At 34.4% G+C, this 18,067-nt stretch overlaps 1 protein-coding gene across 1 annotated transcript in view; it reads left to right on the plus strand.

Moving 5' to 3' along the window:
* The window catches only part of LOC111059042, a 336,110-nt gene that overhangs the window by 68,004 nt on the left and 250,039 nt on the right, over positions 1-18,067 (plus strand). The window contains 1 exon segment of the mRNA XM_039439523.1: positions 2,551-2,598. The gene's annotated coding sequence lies outside the window, so the exon portion shown is untranslated.

An 18,067-nucleotide genomic window follows, 5' to 3' on the forward strand; every position in this document is an offset into this window, starting at 1 on the left:
AATTGAGAGAAAAATAGAAGGGGAAGTAATACGAGGAGACCTGAGAACAAGGATAGAAGAAAGATAAGATAAAGAAGAAGGAGAATAAAATTCAGAAAAAGGATAGAGAGAAGAACCATTAGAGAAGAGTGAGTGGGAGAGTTAGATTATATTTGTGATAGATTTATTGTTTATTGCATTGAGGAAAATAATGAATGGCTTTTTTTTTACAGAGAAAGGTAAAATAATACTACTTTAGGCTATTATTATTTTTGTTCAATATTATTTTGGAGATAAACTGAACACTAAATTCTATTCTAGGGTTAAAACTTCAATCAGCCAATTTTACTTATCAATCATGTGGAAGATGATCCTATACTATTAAACGAGCAACTTCTGTTTATATGTTTATATGTTTGTATTTTACCGGATCTCGAAAACGGCTCTAACGATTCTCACAAAATTCAGAGCATAGTAGGTTTATAATATAAAGATTCGATTGCGCTAGGTCTCATCCCTAGGAAAACTAGCTGGAGGACATTAAAAGGATGATTATTATTAATCCGTGAAAAAACAGCTGATAATAATTACTTCGTCGTCTGTTGATGATGTAAGTGAGTGAGCGAGTTCATGTGTGTGGGGCTGTGTCAAAATTATGACTCAGCTGTTGAACTTTTGTAATCATTCAATCAGGTACTTATGGACGGTTGCAAAAAAGCCGGGTTATTTTCAATTCTGATTAATTCCAGTAGATACATCTTTTTGAAATGGTCTTTTCCGATTTGGTTCACTTGAAATTATTCAGGCTTTTGTGCAAGCGGGCCTTTGCGAGGGAAATTTTGCATTCCTCTGGGAATTAATCTCAATTTACTGTGATTAGATTGAACATTTCTGTATGAACTATGAATGTTATTATAATTTATTCTTTTGTAATAATTTTGTACTCAAGGAGCTACCTCATTGGTCGACCATTTTCAACAGCCGCCATCTTACAAATTCGACCAATCACAAGCAAGAAGTAGCAAACGTCACATCAGAGACGATGTAATACACGTTATCCAAATGTTAGTACCTCCTGATTTGTGTAGATTTCAACTTGATATCAATTTCACAAACCAGTATCCAATTATTGTAAAATTGTAGGTAATATAGGATATACCTAGTATTGTAGGTGATGTGGGAAATTGTATAGAATAGGCAACTCTAGTACTGTTCAAAAATCTAGTAATAATCAAAAGTATTTGAAACAAATTTGACACTCGACTGAATCGATCAATCTAATTTCTCCACTTTAAGGTTATCTGGAATTTCCCCAATTATTCATGTATCACACTATTTTCTCATTGTATCAACTTCCTACATGGTTCAGTCTTGACCAACTAACTTCTCAATCCCGCAACCGATTCGATTTTCTTGTCCCTTATTTTGTGAGCAACTTTTTCAACTGCACTACTACCTGACCCGCTTTTACTGAAACATGAAAAACAAGAAGTTTGGAGGCTTATAATACGGAACTTAGAGCCTAGGCAGCTACTTGACTTTACCGTATACGGCGTTAAAACTCTTCAAAGGTATTTTGAACTTCAGGATAACTCCATCTTGCTTGATGAATTTCTCACGTCTTACGTTTATGCTTTGTGTGAACATATAGCCTCTCACTTCTTTGAATATTTCGTTTGTTCTCCTTCTTCTTCTTCTTCTTTTTCTTCTCTTCTCTTCTTCTTCTTCTTCTTCTTCTTCTTCTTTTCTTCTCTTCTTCTCTTCTTCTCTTCTTCTTCTTCTTCTTCTTCTTCTCTTTTCTTCTTCTTCTCTTCTTCTCTTCTTCTTCTTCTTCTTCTTCTTTTTTCTTCTCTTATTCTTCTTCTTCTTCTTCTTCTTCTTCTTCTTCTTCTTCTTCTTCTTCTTCTTCTTCTTCTTCTTCTTCTTCTTCTTCTTCTTCTTCTTCTTCTTCTTCTTCGTCCGTCTCCTTTTCCTTTTCCTCCTCCTCTTTCTCCTTTCACTGTCTCTTTATTCTCTTCTCATTTCACTTGAACTGCGTTCTATTTTGTGCTGGATGTGTGGAGTCCTGTAGAAAGTTTAGAGTACTTTTGCTCCCTGTTTTCAAGGAAGTTTTCAGTTTATTTTCAATTCATGACAGATGCATGGATAGAGATAGAAAAGAGATGGAGATAATAGAGATAGAGATAGAGATACAGTCAAGTGCTCTCGTACAGTAATCTGATGAGTGCCTTTTCTTCTCCTTCTTTCTTCGCTTCTTTTTCCTCTCTTTTCCCTTCTCCTTTCCCTTCTTTTTCATCTCTTTTCCTCTTCTTTTCTTTCTCCTCCTCTCCTTCTTGTTTTTTCTCCTTCTGAAAGTGTATGTGCCGGTTGCACAACAGCCGGTTAAATTTTAACCGTGATTTATTTCACGAGAACCAATCAGAAAATGAGTTTTTGAAAAGACGACTTCTCTGATTGGTTCTCGTGGAATTAATCACGGTTAAAATTTAACCGGCTGTTGTGCAACCGGGCCTATGTGTGACAGAGTATTTCTTTCACCATCATATTTTACAAAATCCTGTTCTGTTCCAGGTGCCAACTGCAGTGAACTACAAGCCCTATCCGCGCCTATTACCAAGGGTGAGTTTTGGATCTATCAATAAATTATTTAGAAATATAAACTCTAATTACAAACTAAGAGCAATCAAGAAATAGCCAAATGCAATGAATTAACAAGATTATAACTCCAGCAGCCAAGCTCTTATTAATTGACGCATCATAGTTCACTCGTTCAAGAAACAAACTCAGTAAAGTTACAAAGTTATCACTCGAACAAATACACATGTCAGAACAACATAAACTTCACTGTATTCCAATGAGGAATACAATGGAATTCTTCCATAAATTAACGACAACCATTACATCCTTGTTTCTGATATATTTTTTACCCTACAGAGACACACTTACTTTATGCTAACACAGTAGACACACTGGGGTGTTGAACACCCCAATTTAATTTTGCATTTTTCTTTGAAAAATATGAAAAAAACAAGTACTTAGACCATATTTCATCGTTTCTTAATCATTTTTGTTCCAAGTGCATACAAAATCGAAAGTAAAGCACTGCTTATCAATATTTATACTAATTTTAGAAGTATTATGTTCCACCCAAGTGTTGGAGCTCCTAATCCGGTTTGAACGAATGGCTTGATCATTGCCAATGACAACTTCATCAAAAACTCACGTATCTTCATTTTATTGTTTTGAATCTCAAGTTGTAGAGAATCATAGCATTCATTCCAATCTGATCCATCATCCCATACCACATTCTTAGTGACAATACAAGTAAATCTTTGTAATAAAAGTGTTTGGTAGAAGTCCTACATAAAAGACATTCTGGGGTGTTGGACACCCCAAACGAAGAACAAGATGAGCTGGTGACCTTGTATAATGCTATTACTGACTGGAAGTGGTAGAGAGTAGTTGACAATACTACAAACCTAATTTATACAGGGCATAAGTTCCCATCTGTTTGATATTGTCAATTGCAGAACAGAAAAAAACCCTGGGGTATGAAACACCCCAGTGTGTCTCTTCAGGGTTAATTAATTTCATTCCTCTTCTTCCTACAACAAGGAGACATTTTACAGTTCTTGAAACTCTTTCTCTTATAAAGTAACACAAGTCAAAACAACAACAATACAATAGACTCCATGTTAAATACAATAGTTCCATGGATTAGTGACAACCATTACATACTTGTTTCTGATATTTGTTCCAATTAAATTTCATTCCTCTTCTACCCTCAACAAGGAGATATTTTACAGTTCTTGAGATTCATTCTCTTATAAAGTAACACAAGTCAGAACAAAAATACAATAGACTTGCTCCATAAATTAGCGACAGTCATTACTAGTTTCTGATATTTGTTTTGATTGATTCAATTCCTCTCCTACCCTGGTAGAGAGTTTTTTTTTTGTACAGAGTTAGTGGGAAGGATACTTCGAATATTCTCTCCGAAGAATGGCCATTGATATGTCCAAAGCTCCGCCAATTTATGTGGATGCATAACAATATTTATGTTTTATCTATATACATACATATTTATCTATATACATGTATATTTTAACATACAATTTTATCTATAGTAATTACAAATTGCTTCATTTCATATCATATACAGCTCAATAATTATTTTCTTAGTTTATATTTTGTATATTCATCTATAGTTTTGCTGTATTGTATATAAGTGTATAAGCCAGTATATATTGTAATCTACATTAATAAAGTACTCAATCAATCAATCAATCTATCAATCAATCAATCAATCAATCAAACCCTTCACAAAGAGACATTTTACAGTTCTTGAAATTCATTCTCTTATAAAGTAACAAAAGTCGGAACAAAAATACAATAGACTACTTGTTCCATAAATTAAAAAAAAAATCATTACTTGTTTCTCATATATTTTAATTGATCTCCTTCCTCTTCTTCCTTCAGCAAGAAGACATTTTACAAATAGAAAGAAAAATAAAAATCACATCAACATGTTTCGGACATTGATGCCATTTTCAAGTGATATGATACAAATAAATAAATAAATACTGCTAGAAGATTCTTATTTTGATCATATGCTAGTGTATTCATATGATTTTATGAACTAAAACTATAAATTGTGGATTTGAATTCGCATGATTCTATCAAAGATGGGGTTATTGGTGTCTAATTGGATTAAGTTTATTATTTTATCTCTGTTTAATTATCTTTCTATTTCCATTAAAGTAGCCCTATACAGGGAAGAGATAGACATTTTACAGTTCCTGAAACTCTTTCTCTTATAAAGTAACAAAAGTCGGAACAAAAGTACAATAGACTTGTTCTGTAAATTAGCGACAGTCATTACTCTTGTTTCTGATATTTGTTTCAATTCACTTTATTCCCCTTCTACTCTCAACAAGGAGATATTCTACAGTTCTTGAAATTCATTCTCTGATTAAATAACATAAGTTAGAACAAAAATACAATAAACTTGCTCCATAAATTAGCGACAGTCGTTACTAGTTTCTGATATTTGTTTTAATTTAATTCCTCTTTTTCCTCTTTTTCATTGCACAGCTCTTGAAACTCATTCTCTAATAAAGTAACACAAGTCAGAACAACAATACAATAGACTTGATCCATAAATTAGCGACAATAATTTTCTAGTATCTGGTGTTTATATTAATTAATTTCATTCCATTTTCACATCTTCTACAAGGAGACATTCTACAGCTCTTGAAATTTATTTCAACTTTGAGAAAGACAGCGACATTTCTATATGAAGGATCACTTTCAAATGTCAGCATAAGCTGAATGAGAAGCTATCCATAAAAATACTCACAGTTTAACGTGAAGTAAGTCTCACTAAATTCGAGAAACACCAGATGCCTCTTATTAGAATAATATACAGAGAAAACTCTCAGAAAACTCTTCAATTTCCCCATATATACTAAAAGTTGCTCCTCGCCATTTGTTGTGGATGTGTGGAAGTCTGCCGCCATTTTGAAATTGTCAGCCAATTAATTAAAGCAGCCAACCGAGAAGTTTTCAAATTTATATGAATCCTTTTACTTCTCGCAAAACAGAACAGAGCTTCCAGATTAAAAGCGAACCATGTGGAATTATATAGTGAGGTCCACGTTATAATGGCAGTGGAGAAACATAGGAGAAAAACGTTGCCGATCCTCTGTCTTGTTAATGCCTTCTATAGACGGTAGCTGATACAGGTTTATTGATATAATACTAGTAGTTCATTGAACAGTAGACCTCACGCAGTATTCTCATCGACAAGTACCTGATTGAAACCATAGACCTTATGGAAATACAGCAATAGACTGGCTTCTCTACACATCTGTGTAATCACTTGTCAGCTGATTTATCTATATATATAAAAGCGAAATGGCACTCACTCAGTGACTGACTGACTGACTCACTCACTCGCAGAACTAAAATTCTACCGGACCAAAAACGTTCAAATTCGGTAGGTATGTTCAGTTAGCCCTTTAGGGGCGCACTAAGAAATCTTTTGGCAATATATCAACTCTAAGGGTGGTTTTTAAGGGTTTAAAGTTCGTCTATTAGCATGTATATTCTTCTTATTCTCTTAATTATAATTGAAAAATGTGCATACCATATGTTAATATAGAACTATAATCTGGAGAGTACCACTTCGAAACAGTTGTTAACTGGTAACTAAATTAATAATTTTGTCAGGTTGGCATTAAGTTGAGTTGACTTTGTTAGGTTGGCACCAAGTTGAAGATTGAAATGCATTTATCGCGAAAAAATTGATTGGGCACTGCTACTTCAATCAGAGCTATTTCCTGGGAATATTATATTACTAGCCGTCAGGCTAGCTTCGCTCGCCATATCCGTTTAGCCAGACGTTTAGTCTGGACCCCCGACTGGATCGTCTTAGCATATGATGAAAATGTTCAAATGAAAAATGCAGGCGAGCGAAGCGAGCCTGCTGATCACATCTTAGGACGATCCAGCTGGGGGTCCAGGGGGCGGAGCCCCCTGGCCAGACGTATATGGCGAGCGAAGCGAGCCTGACGGCTAGTCATATTATAATGTACATATTGAAAATTAAATATTGAACTTTAACTTTCCACAGTAAAAATATAACCTATTTTTTCGGACATATTATTTATCAAGATTTGGGAACAGAATAGTTTTGGGCCAAGCTTGTTATTCTTTCCCGTTCATATTCATATGATTTGATTGAAAACGCTCCTTGTGTATGTTTTAGGATGCAACACATTGCTTTTGAGAAGATACAGAAGAGCATCTGTTGCTTATAAAAAGATAGTGGGATATAATATTTTCAAAAAATTTCGATGTCTTTGAACTGGTATTATACTGCAGTCTAGTGGACCTCCGCCGATAGGCAAAGCCACAAGACCCGTACTGTACACGAGAATTCTTCCCACCTGCGAATGCAGCAGCTATATTTTCACGCGTGAATAAAGTTTCTTTGCTTCTGGATGTGATTTTACATTCATTCGCACCTAGCGCAATGTGAGATCGGCGTCACCTGTGTAGAGCAAACACAAAAATGTCTCTCACGACATAACAAGTTCGTCGAAAGGCATCAAAGGTCGATCATGTTGCCCAAGTCATTCAAATGGTCTCTTATTTTTTTGAAAATCTATATATAAAAGCGAAATGACTCTCACTCACTCACTGATTGACTGACTGACTCACTCACTCACTCGCATAGCTAGAAATCTACCGGACCAAAAACGTTCAAATTTGGTAGGTATGTTCAGTTGGCCCTTTAGAGGCGCACTAAGAAATCTTTTGGCAATATTTTAACTCTAAGGGTTGTTTTTAAGGGTTTAAAGTTCGTCTTTTAGCATGTATATTCTTATTCTCCCAATCTCTTAATATTATAATTGAAATTTCCATATCATATGTTACTATAGAACTATAATCTAGATAGAGTACCTCTTCGAAATAGTTGTTAACTGGCAACTAAATAAATAATTTTGTCAGGTTGGCATTAAGTTGAGTTGACTTTGTTAGGTTGGCACCAAGTTGAAGATTTAAATGCATTTATCGCGGAAAAATTGATTGGGCACTGTTACTTCAATCCTGGTAATATTATATTACTAGCCGTCAGGCTCGCTTCGCTCGCAATATCCGTTTAGCCAGACGTTTAGTCTGGACCCCCGACTGGATTGTCCTAACATATGATAAAAATGCTCAAATGAAAAATGCAGGCGAGTGAAGCGAGCCTGCTGATCTCATTCTTGGACGATCCAGTCGGGGGTCCAGGGGGCGGAGCCCCCTGGCTAGACGGATATGGCGAGCGAAGCGAGCCTGACGGCTAGTGGGAAATAAATCTCAAAGATGAAGAATTCATGAAATGAACTGTTGTCAGCCATCATCAATCAGTTTATTATCTATCGTGTTTCGGATGGACACATTAACCGTCGGTCCCGACTGCCTAAAAAGCAGTAGTTAGGTCATGTCAGAGGCCCTGAAACTGATCAGTTTGTTGTGACCTGACAACTCTGACACCAGACCTGAGCCAGCCAGGTCACTCGATATTATCATCATTATCTATCAGTTGTTATACTCTATAGAAGGCAGTGGCAAGGCAAAGTATTGGCAACGCTGTTCTCCTATCTTTCTCCACTGCCATTATAAAGTGGACCTCACTATATACCAAATTTGTAAGTTTTCCAGTTCCCTCCATGTTTGTCTCTGGGATTTTGGAGTTAGAAACGCACATTGTTTAGTTCTGAGTTTAACTTAAAACTGTCAGCTCTTCTCATAGATAACACCAATGTTCCCCATAAACACAATACTGACATTATAGAGTGAATCTGAAAATAGTTGAGCAGTGAGATTCATGTCAGCTTTCCTTATGGATAACATCAATGTTACCCCATACAACCAATGCTGACAAATTGGAGTGGATCTCTGTAGAGAACATTGGAGAGAAGGAAATTCATTACTTTCAAACAAAACGCGTGACGCTGGAGCAGTTTAATTGCTTAAATGGCTCTACAAGTCACTGCGCACTCACTATTTCTGACAAACGAAATTCGTGTTAAGTTAGTTCAGGAGATTTAAAGAGATTGGTGGGTGAGTGAGAGTTCGAGAGAGAGAGTGTGAGTGTGTGTGTGAGAGAGAGAGAAAGAGATAGACATGGAAGGAGAGAGGAGAGAAGTGAATTAGAGAAATGAGAAAGAGGGGAAGAAGGAATAATGGAGAAGTACTTCTGATAAACGAAAAATGTGTTGAATCAGTTCAGGAGGTTTTAAGATTTTTGTTAGGATAGAAAAGAGAGGGTAGGGATGAAGTTTGAATAAGAGGGGAGGAAATAAAAGAGAGGGTATGTGTATGAGGGAGAAAAAACCATGATGAGAAATAGGGGGGAGATGAAAGGAAGTAGGCTGATACTTATGGAGCGTAGAGGAAAGAGAAGACTGAAAAGTGTAGAAATAAGTTAAAATATTGATAAGGGGAAGAGAAGGGGAAAGGGAGGAAAGATGACTAGATATAGAAAAGAGAAGAAGAATGTAGGAAGGAGAAGAAAAGACCAGGAACGAGATCGTTTCACGTATATCTGTAAGAATAGGTAGAAGAAGATGAAGAAGAAGATGGGTAATTCAAGAGATTTGTAAAGAGTTGGAGAGGAGTAGAGGGGAGATCAAATTATATAAAATGAGACAATGAGGGAGATGGGGGATGACAAAAGAAAATAAGGACAAGAAGGAAGAATAAAGAACAAGAAAACAAGATAGATAGAGAGTGAAAGAAAGATAGATAGATAAGGATATTAAAGAGTTATTTATTTATTTAGTTGAAGGGAAGACGTAGAAGGATAATGGAGGACAATTCTGATGAAGCATACAATAGAGCAGAGCACAAAAGCAGCGGGCCAATCACAACGGAGCTTACTAGTAACACGTCTCCAAGCTCCGCCTTCCTCTCTCCTGATTGGTCGATCAACAGTGCAAACGAATTTCTGAACTCTGACGGTAGATAGCAGCATGTACTGGGTACTATTCAACAAAATTCTCAAGTCTCTGTATTCTAGCAAAAATAATATAGAAACTGAAAATAATTATAGGTACTCCATTTTGATAAAAGAGTTTGGTTTGAGAATTATATTCTTCTTTGGTTTCTGTGATAAATATTCGTATAAAATGAAATAACTTCATGTTATCATAGTCATTCCCTTGGAAAATTGTCATAAATTGCTTGAATTCCAACAGCAAATGTTCAAGTGCCGGTTGCACAACAGTCGGTTAAATTTTAACCGTGATTAATCCTACGAGAACCAATCGTCTTATCAAAAACGCCTTCGACTGAAGAAACTCGTTTATTGTGCCTCTAGTGGATCACAAATCATTTTTATTTCAATTCTTGTAATCTCGATTCTTCGCCGCTTTCAGGCATGTTTTGGTTCTTGTATGCCTAAATTTTTCATGGAAAACCAAGTTTTCCATTTTTTTTAAATTGAATTTCTCCTCTACCACCAATTTCACGTTTTGGTAACATATATCAACTCATACTGTCTAGTCTAAATCTTTTTTTGTTATGATAAATAACGAAACAATAGCCTTGATAAATTGTTATTTATGTCTAAAATAATTGAATCCCAGTATCGGAATAGTTACAGAAATGTAACGTTTATATCCTTTCATGAAACGTTACACCCATGGGGATGGATTGATTCATACAATGAGTAGATCATAAAAATGATAGGGAGAGAAAAAATAAGGTAACCTTGAGCTATTCCTCTCCCAAATTTAGATAATGTTACACATAGTCCGAAATAGGTTAAGTCTTGTAGTTCTAGATATAATTGTATTCCCCTAAAGTCACACGTTTTGGCAACACATGTCATCTCACACGACGTATATGTAACCAAAACTTGAAGCGTGGAAACAATATTTTCACCCTAAGGAAGAAGCCAGATCTGAGGCTTGAAATACGTGAAATTAATTACATACACACCATGACAAGACGAAGAAATAGGTGGTAGAAGGGGATGAGAAGGAGGAGGAGGAGGAGAAGGGGGGGAGGAGGAGGAGGAGGAGGAGGAGGAGAGGAGGAGATGGTGGAGTAGGAGCAGTAGGTGGAGGAAGAAGAGGACTAGGAGAACAAGGAGAAGGAGAAGGACAAGGGAAGGAAAATGAGGAGAAGGATGATGAGGATAGGAGGAGGTAGGGAAGGAGGAGGATGATGATGAGGAGGAAGAGGAGGAGGAGAAGAAGGAGAAAGAAGAGAAGGAGGAGGAGCAGTAGGTGGTGGAAGAAGAGAACTAGGAGAACAAGGAGAAGGAGAAGGACAAGGGAAGGAGAATGAGGAGGAGGAAGATGAGAATGAGAGGAGGAGGAGAAGGGTGGGGAGGAGGATGATGATGAGGACGAAAAGAAAAGGAGGAGGAGAAGGAGAAAGAAGAGGAGGAGTAGGAGCAGTAGGTGGAGGAAGAAGAAGACTAGGAGAACAAGGAGAAGGAGAAGGACAAGGGAAGGAGAATGAGGAGAGGAAGATGAGGATTGGAGAAGGAGGAGGAGGAGGAGGAGAAGGAGGAAGACGAGGAAGAGGAGGAGGAAGCTGAAGTCTGACAACATTCAAGTTGTTCTCTCACCTACTCTTAAACAAGAATCTCTCCTTGTATAATTAATTTCATTACATGACGTCTTCACAAGTTAATTAAAAAGTTGAATACGAATCCGCATGCCTCCACTTGCTATACTGCTATGCGGCTACCTTGTTACGGTGGTATTCACTTTCAAATGTCAGCATGCCTTATGGATTACATCAATGCTTTTTGTTCAACCTTTGATGTCAGAGTTTGAACATGAATTGCACTATAGCTTGTTATTTTATAACCTGACGATGATATTGTAATATCACCAAAACTAGTTGTTAAACTATTTTAAAGTTTTTTAAAAATAAAAGGTGCTATAAGATTTTATTTTGTTTTATTAACCTACAAGTAGGTAACCCGTGCTTCACAAGGGTCTATTTTAAAACTGCAAAATGAAAACTTGACATAATAAAAAATTCGAAATTTGGAAATAGGCCTATAACCATCCTCGGTTAATGAAGAATCTTCATGCAAAATTTCAAATCAATCAGTCCAGTAGTTCAGACGTGATGATGTGTCAAACATAATTTTCCTACATCACGTACGTGTATGAGCCAGCTCTTTCCATTATTATAGTAACGATGATGGTTAGATGGATGATCTATCAGTATCTTTGAATGAGAATAACTTTTGAACGGTTTGAGAAATCGGTGCGGTTTTGATGCGACAGAAAATCAGTTATTTTTATTCGAATAGGATCCCCAATCATACCTATCATCTAGTGTCCCTTTTAAAAGAAATGTTCAGCTGCTTCTATATAACAACTGGAAGCATGACAAATTGAAAACTTGACGTGATGAAATCTTGAAGAACTGAAAATAGGCATAAATAACTATCCTCGGTTAATTAAGAATCTATATGCAAAATTTCAAATTAATTAGTTGAGTAGTTCATACGTGATGATGCGTCAAGCATAATTCCCTATTCCTCACGTGTATAAGCCAGTTCTTTCCTTTATTATAGTATAGAAAACTGAAGAATACATAATACTTGAAAACCTCACAGAATCATATTGATTTTTCCAATACATCAACACATTTTAGTTCGATTAGGATCCTCCTCAATTTGAATCAGGCAGCCTTTTGTTTTCACAATTCCAAACAAAATACCTAAAATACTCGTTTCACTGGGAATTCGTGTCTGATAGTACATTATAACTGAAGAATATAAATAATTACTTATTATATTGTGATCTATTCATGTTTTTGTTATGAAATTCAATGATAGGCCTACAGCATAAAGACTATGTCCAATTCATTTGTACTGGTGGCAAAATTTTACATTAAAAATAATTATTTTATAAAATCCAAGTTCAATTGTAATGAAAACAAATTCCTTCAAAAAATAATTGATAATAATACGTTTCGAGGGAGAAAATTGAGAACAAAAAAATTGGGAAGCATCGGGATTCGAACCGAGGAACCATCGCTCTGTAAGCTAGCGTTTTACCATTGCGCTACACAGGTGTTCCAAAATGATTGTAACAGTGTTATAAGGAACCTCCTCATAAAAACACACTTTGGGCTGCAACAGTGTAGCCTAATGGAACTTCATGTACGGTAGCATAGATGAATTTGAACATTAATTTTGAAAAATCTAGAAGGAAAATTGAAATTTGGGCTTCCAGGTGCACGAGATTGATATTTTTAGAATCTATGTTCAAAATTTGGAGATCTAAATCATTCCCGTTTTTCCGGTATGCAATCCACAAGTTGACATGTTTTGATGCGAACAAACGAACACACGAACAAACACAAACCTACTCTCTCTTATTATATAAATATTCACCTATATGTGCATTGCATATGGTTATTGCTATATGCTGCTTGTATTGTTTGAAGGTGTGTGAATAAGTATGTAGTGGTGTAGGACGAAAAAGGGTGTGCCGGCACTGTCTTTAATTCAGGCCTTTTCCCTAGTTATAATAGTAAATTTAATACGCAATAGACTAGAGCCATTATTGTAAGTGAGTTAGCGAAATAAATTATTTTCTCTCTCTATTATGAACGGCCATGACTTCGAGTTTCCCATGATAGATATTTAAAAATTGTGGCTCCGAGTCGTCGAGGAATGTAGATTATGGAATTATCTCTAAAACTTGGCCTTCTTGTCGCGACATAAAATGCGATAAGTTGGAAAACAGCAAGCATTGAAATTATAACAAACTACCGATTTTGCAGTTACTATTTGGTCCAAAGGCTGTAGAAGCCACGCGACGATTGGTCAAATTGATTCTCTTCGCCCAATAGGAGACCTGTTTCTAAATACAGTAGTGGGGCGATTCCCCAGCCGACAGACCAGATTACGTTTCGGAGGACACTTTGCTAGGAGCACTACGAGAGTAAAGATGTAGTCACTATGTTTCCCCCTTTTTGGGCAGGTTTATAAGTTTATTTCAGTAGTTAATGTAGGAGCTAGTTTTATTTTTTATTAATGTTTAAATTTACTAGTAGTGCCATGTCCTGAAAGGTTTAATTGTGTTTCTTCATCATGTACGAATAATTGTTTCTTCAAATAACCGCTAAGGTACGTAAAATAAGGTTAAAATACTATTTAGGGAAATTAATTAAGTGAAACTTCAATTAAAAGATTTTATCAACAAAGCCTGTTATTTTTCAAGTTAATAATATTGATTGAGAATAATCCTTTTGATTTTATTAGTGATGGAAGATACTTATAATTTTTTTTCTACAGAAGTATAGAAAGTTTTCAGTTACGTTACATTTGAGTTATTGTTCCTGGAGATATATTATCGTAGAGTATTGCTGAAAGTCAGGAAGATAGCCTTTAAATTGAAATGAAACTTTTAAGAATTGTTCATATTGAGTTTCTGACATTTTTTAATTTATATTTTTCAGACTCTGTTTTCTTATGTCATTAAGGCTTTTGAATGATTTAGTAAATTTTTTATGATAGAAATCTTAATAGATGAAGAAGAAAGTTTTTCTTCTCCAGGAAATTAATATTAATGAATGTTCAAATTTTAATACAATTTAAATTATTTTCTATGTGTCTACTAATTTTATTTAATTAAAGGTGAATCTTATAAGGCAAACATTATCTTTCCTTAAAGTGAAATTTTCAATATTTTTTTCTTTTATTGTGTTATAAAGTGTCTTGTTTTATTAGGTGATAAATTCATAATATCAGTTGATACTAGTTTTTGGACTTGTATTTGTAGGTAATCAAATCATAAACTCTGGAATGTTCATTTTTAATTAAGGTCTGAGCAGTTTTGGGCGAATGCCCGTTATTTACACTTGGATTGCGTCCTATAGTTCATAAATAATAAATAAAATAAATGTTGGTTGGCGCACAAGTTTCCAACAATACTAGCCGAGCTACTATATGAAAAATTATATTTGATTTCGCAAACCAAACGAAAAATATCATATAAGTTAGCATCATTTCAATTTGAATTATTTGTGAAGAAAGATCCATTAATTCTGATAAAAAGAATCAGTAGTTTAAAGATAAAAATCTATGAAAGAATTTAATTAATTGTAATCAATAGATAACTCCTGTTTTAGCTTTTGATGAATTGTAGGAAGAGTTAGAAATTAATGCTGTAATACATTTATTTACAGCGGTTCATGTGTGTCCCCAAACCAACTTCTTGTACTACCACCCCTTTGGTTCCGCAACTTTATGTAAAACCGCTTCAAGACACCCGTTCAGACGACAGGTCTAGGGACGTAAGAGGACGTCGCCGTCAAGCCAAATTCAACCGGTAAAAGCTCACCGCCAAAAACAAGGTACTGTAACCCCGACGATAAAGCAACGTACAAACCAACGAAAGTGCAGTGTAGTGAAACAAAGGTTCATTCGAGAATGCCAATAAAAAGTGGGGATTCAAAATTATTATGAAATGGGTTATATGGGTTACTATCGACGAAATTTGGGTTCAACGGGTTTTTTTCTTTCTTGAGTAATTTCATGTTGAAATTAATTGGTTATTTTACGACTGATCTTGTTTGGTTTTGTGACGTATTGCTATCTAAACGGGGATAGTAATGCGCCCCCGAATCAGATGAAGAATGTCAACAAAGTAACATGATATTGTTGTTTCTGTTGTTCGATTTTAGCTGCCAATGTTTATTGAAACTGTTTGTATTTTTCTATTATTTCAAATTGTAGTGTTATTCTATAGTATAAACCTATTAAATCAGGCATGGCAAGATTAATTGAAGTTTTCTTGACTCTAGCCCGTTCACCTGCATGAATTAGGTATAGACTCAGGTATTTTCTAGATGTGTCGGCCTATTTCTAAATTCTAAATTTCATTCAAAATTATCTTCTTAGGTACACAACTGCGCAACTCTGCTGTCTAGAGATATTTAAATCTCTGGAATTCAAATTTCCTAAAAAAATTAAATTTTTATAACTTACTCTAATCATACTAGATCAATTTTTCTGAGTCTATACTTAATAATTCATTCTGTGAACGTGTTAACTGTCAATATTTTAGGTTTGGAGTTGAATGAATAATTTATAGTTGCTACTCCATTTTTTCTGATGTTTAAATAATTGTAGATGAAATAGGGAAGTTATTAAGTTCAGTAAATCCATTAAAATGAAAATCTTTTGAAGTGCTTAAAGATAAAGTTAGGTATCATGGATGCTCAAGTTGAAAGTATTCTAAAACTTGATATTGAAGTTGATTTTTTGAGAAATTAAAGGTTCAACGGTAGAATAAAAATTAGTAGAAGAAACTAGCATAGGTGAAAACAACTGATTCTAAGTGCTGAATAAAATTTTTTGTATTCTGTAATTCCGTGAATGATGATAGAAATTATTGTAATGTCAACGTACGTATTCTGGTCTCACGTCTGGTAGTGGAATATCATTATAGTAGTAGTGAAAGTGAATATTGAGATTTTAAAGGTCAACCAAGTAAATTAGGAAAATTGGGAAATTATTATGGGAGAATGTTTGAGGAAAATAGGAAATTTTTTTTTGATAAGTTTAGGTAGATCGAAGGTCATCAGAGAATAAATAGGAAACTGTTTTATTAGTTATTGTTGATATGTAGTTTTGAAAAGTTGATGAGTAGTTTTGGCCTTGAGATGTTTAAACTAAATAATTAGATATTGTAGATTAAAGTTGAAACGATAATCAAATCCTTGGGAATTTGTATAAAAATAAGTTGATTGAGATGAGGTTGTTAAGTCCCTTTATCAGTAATGTTTATTCTCGAAAAGGTGAATCAGTTTTATTATTGGACAAATAAAATAACAGAGAAACCTTTTCGAGTACCTAGGTAATGTTAAAATGGTTATCAGTGAAAGTAGAAATAAATATTGGAACACTAATGAACGGGTTAAATTAAAATAAAATTAACAGTGAAATTCTTCTAGTGAATTTGAAATGAAAAGGGAAAATCTCTTGAGTTAAGCATGAGTTTAAATTATTCTGTAGTTGAGAGTTGAAAGGTTGATTGAAAATTTAAATGGGGATATAAAGTAGAAATATGTAGGAAAATTCGTGTCAAAAAGGAAATAGAATTTTTGTTGGGAAAATTAAATTGAGGTAATTAACAGTAGTAGGACCCTTTAGAGATAAGTAGTCAAAAAGAATTAATAAATAAAAAAAATAGGAAAATCTTTAATGAAATGATAAATTTTTTAATGATGAATAGTAAAATTGCAATCAAGTTTTCCATGTGAATAAGTTGGGATATTTTGAGATCTAGTAGAGTCATTGAAACTAGTTGGATATGAAGTTTATTGTTGAGAAATAATTATGTGAGGCTCCAGTAAGGCTGAAAATGTCAGTGAACTTGAGAATCAGTAATAGTGTAATAGTAGTCTATTATGTGTTAATGTATTGGTAAATTCAATAATGTTGATAATCCGAAGTCAAGCATTAGCAGTCCTAAGCTAGTTGTTCCAGTTGAATTTTCATATTATTAAATCATGCCTTGAGAATTATTCTTCCAGTGTTTAGAGAAAATGTCACGTACTTTGAGTTTGCGATAAATAATAGCCTGGCACTCGATCATAGTTTTGTTTTGACTAGCGTTCTGTCGTGAAGGTTTCCTACTGGAATATTATAATGCAAAATCACGCTTGAGTCATGTTGAAAAATATCCGAAACAGATCAGAAAAAAAATAGGAAACAGATCAGTCTATTGAAGACAAGATTTTTTGTCGTGAGTTATAATTGGATAGGTTTTTGTGAGTATGGCGCCACTCTATAGCCTTGTCTCTATACACTCAACGAGATGATTCCTAATGAATGAGAAGGAGAAAGGAGAAAAAGAGTTATGATAAAGATATTTACCGTATTTGTTATAAGGATTCATTACGGGTTCATGAAGGGTTTAGTCAAAGATTTTGTTACGTGACAATATAATGTATATAGAAGAAATTCCGGAATGTAAATAACTTGCGCAACTAGATTAGTCATTAAATTATGTTATTAACTTCGTAATATTAAATATATTTAGGTAGGTGAATTAGGTTTAATTTTATTTCATGCACGGCTGCATACTCGCGGTAATTGAAATTATTGTACAGTTTTCCCACAGTAGTAGATAATTGATTGTTTGGTAAATCGGGTGATGATCAATTTTTGAAGTTATCAACAGTCATAATATCCTATGTAGCAATGTATGTATGTGATGTCTCTAATAATAATAAGTTATTTAGCATAAGACGATTTATCATAATATTCTATACTATACCCATTTTCAATAGCTTAATACTCATCCATTCATAGTTAAGAATTATACATTCACATAGTTAGGAGTTAGTACATATAGATAAAATATATTCTCATTCATAAAATAATAAGAATAATGTCTAGGCTTCATATTTTATATTCTATTCGCTTTATATTTCATATTATTTTGTTGATATCCCTATTCTTTATTAGTTTACCTTCCATGATTAATACAATTATAATCTTATCATAGGTGTATTCAGTTTAACTGCTTCCGTTTTAGTTCACTTA

Source organism: Nilaparvata lugens, chromosome 13 (assembly GCF_014356525.2).
Source record: "Nilaparvata lugens isolate BPH chromosome 13, ASM1435652v1, whole genome shotgun sequence".
NCBI classification, from domain to species: Eukaryota; Metazoa; Arthropoda; class Insecta; order Hemiptera; family Delphacidae; genus Nilaparvata; species Nilaparvata lugens.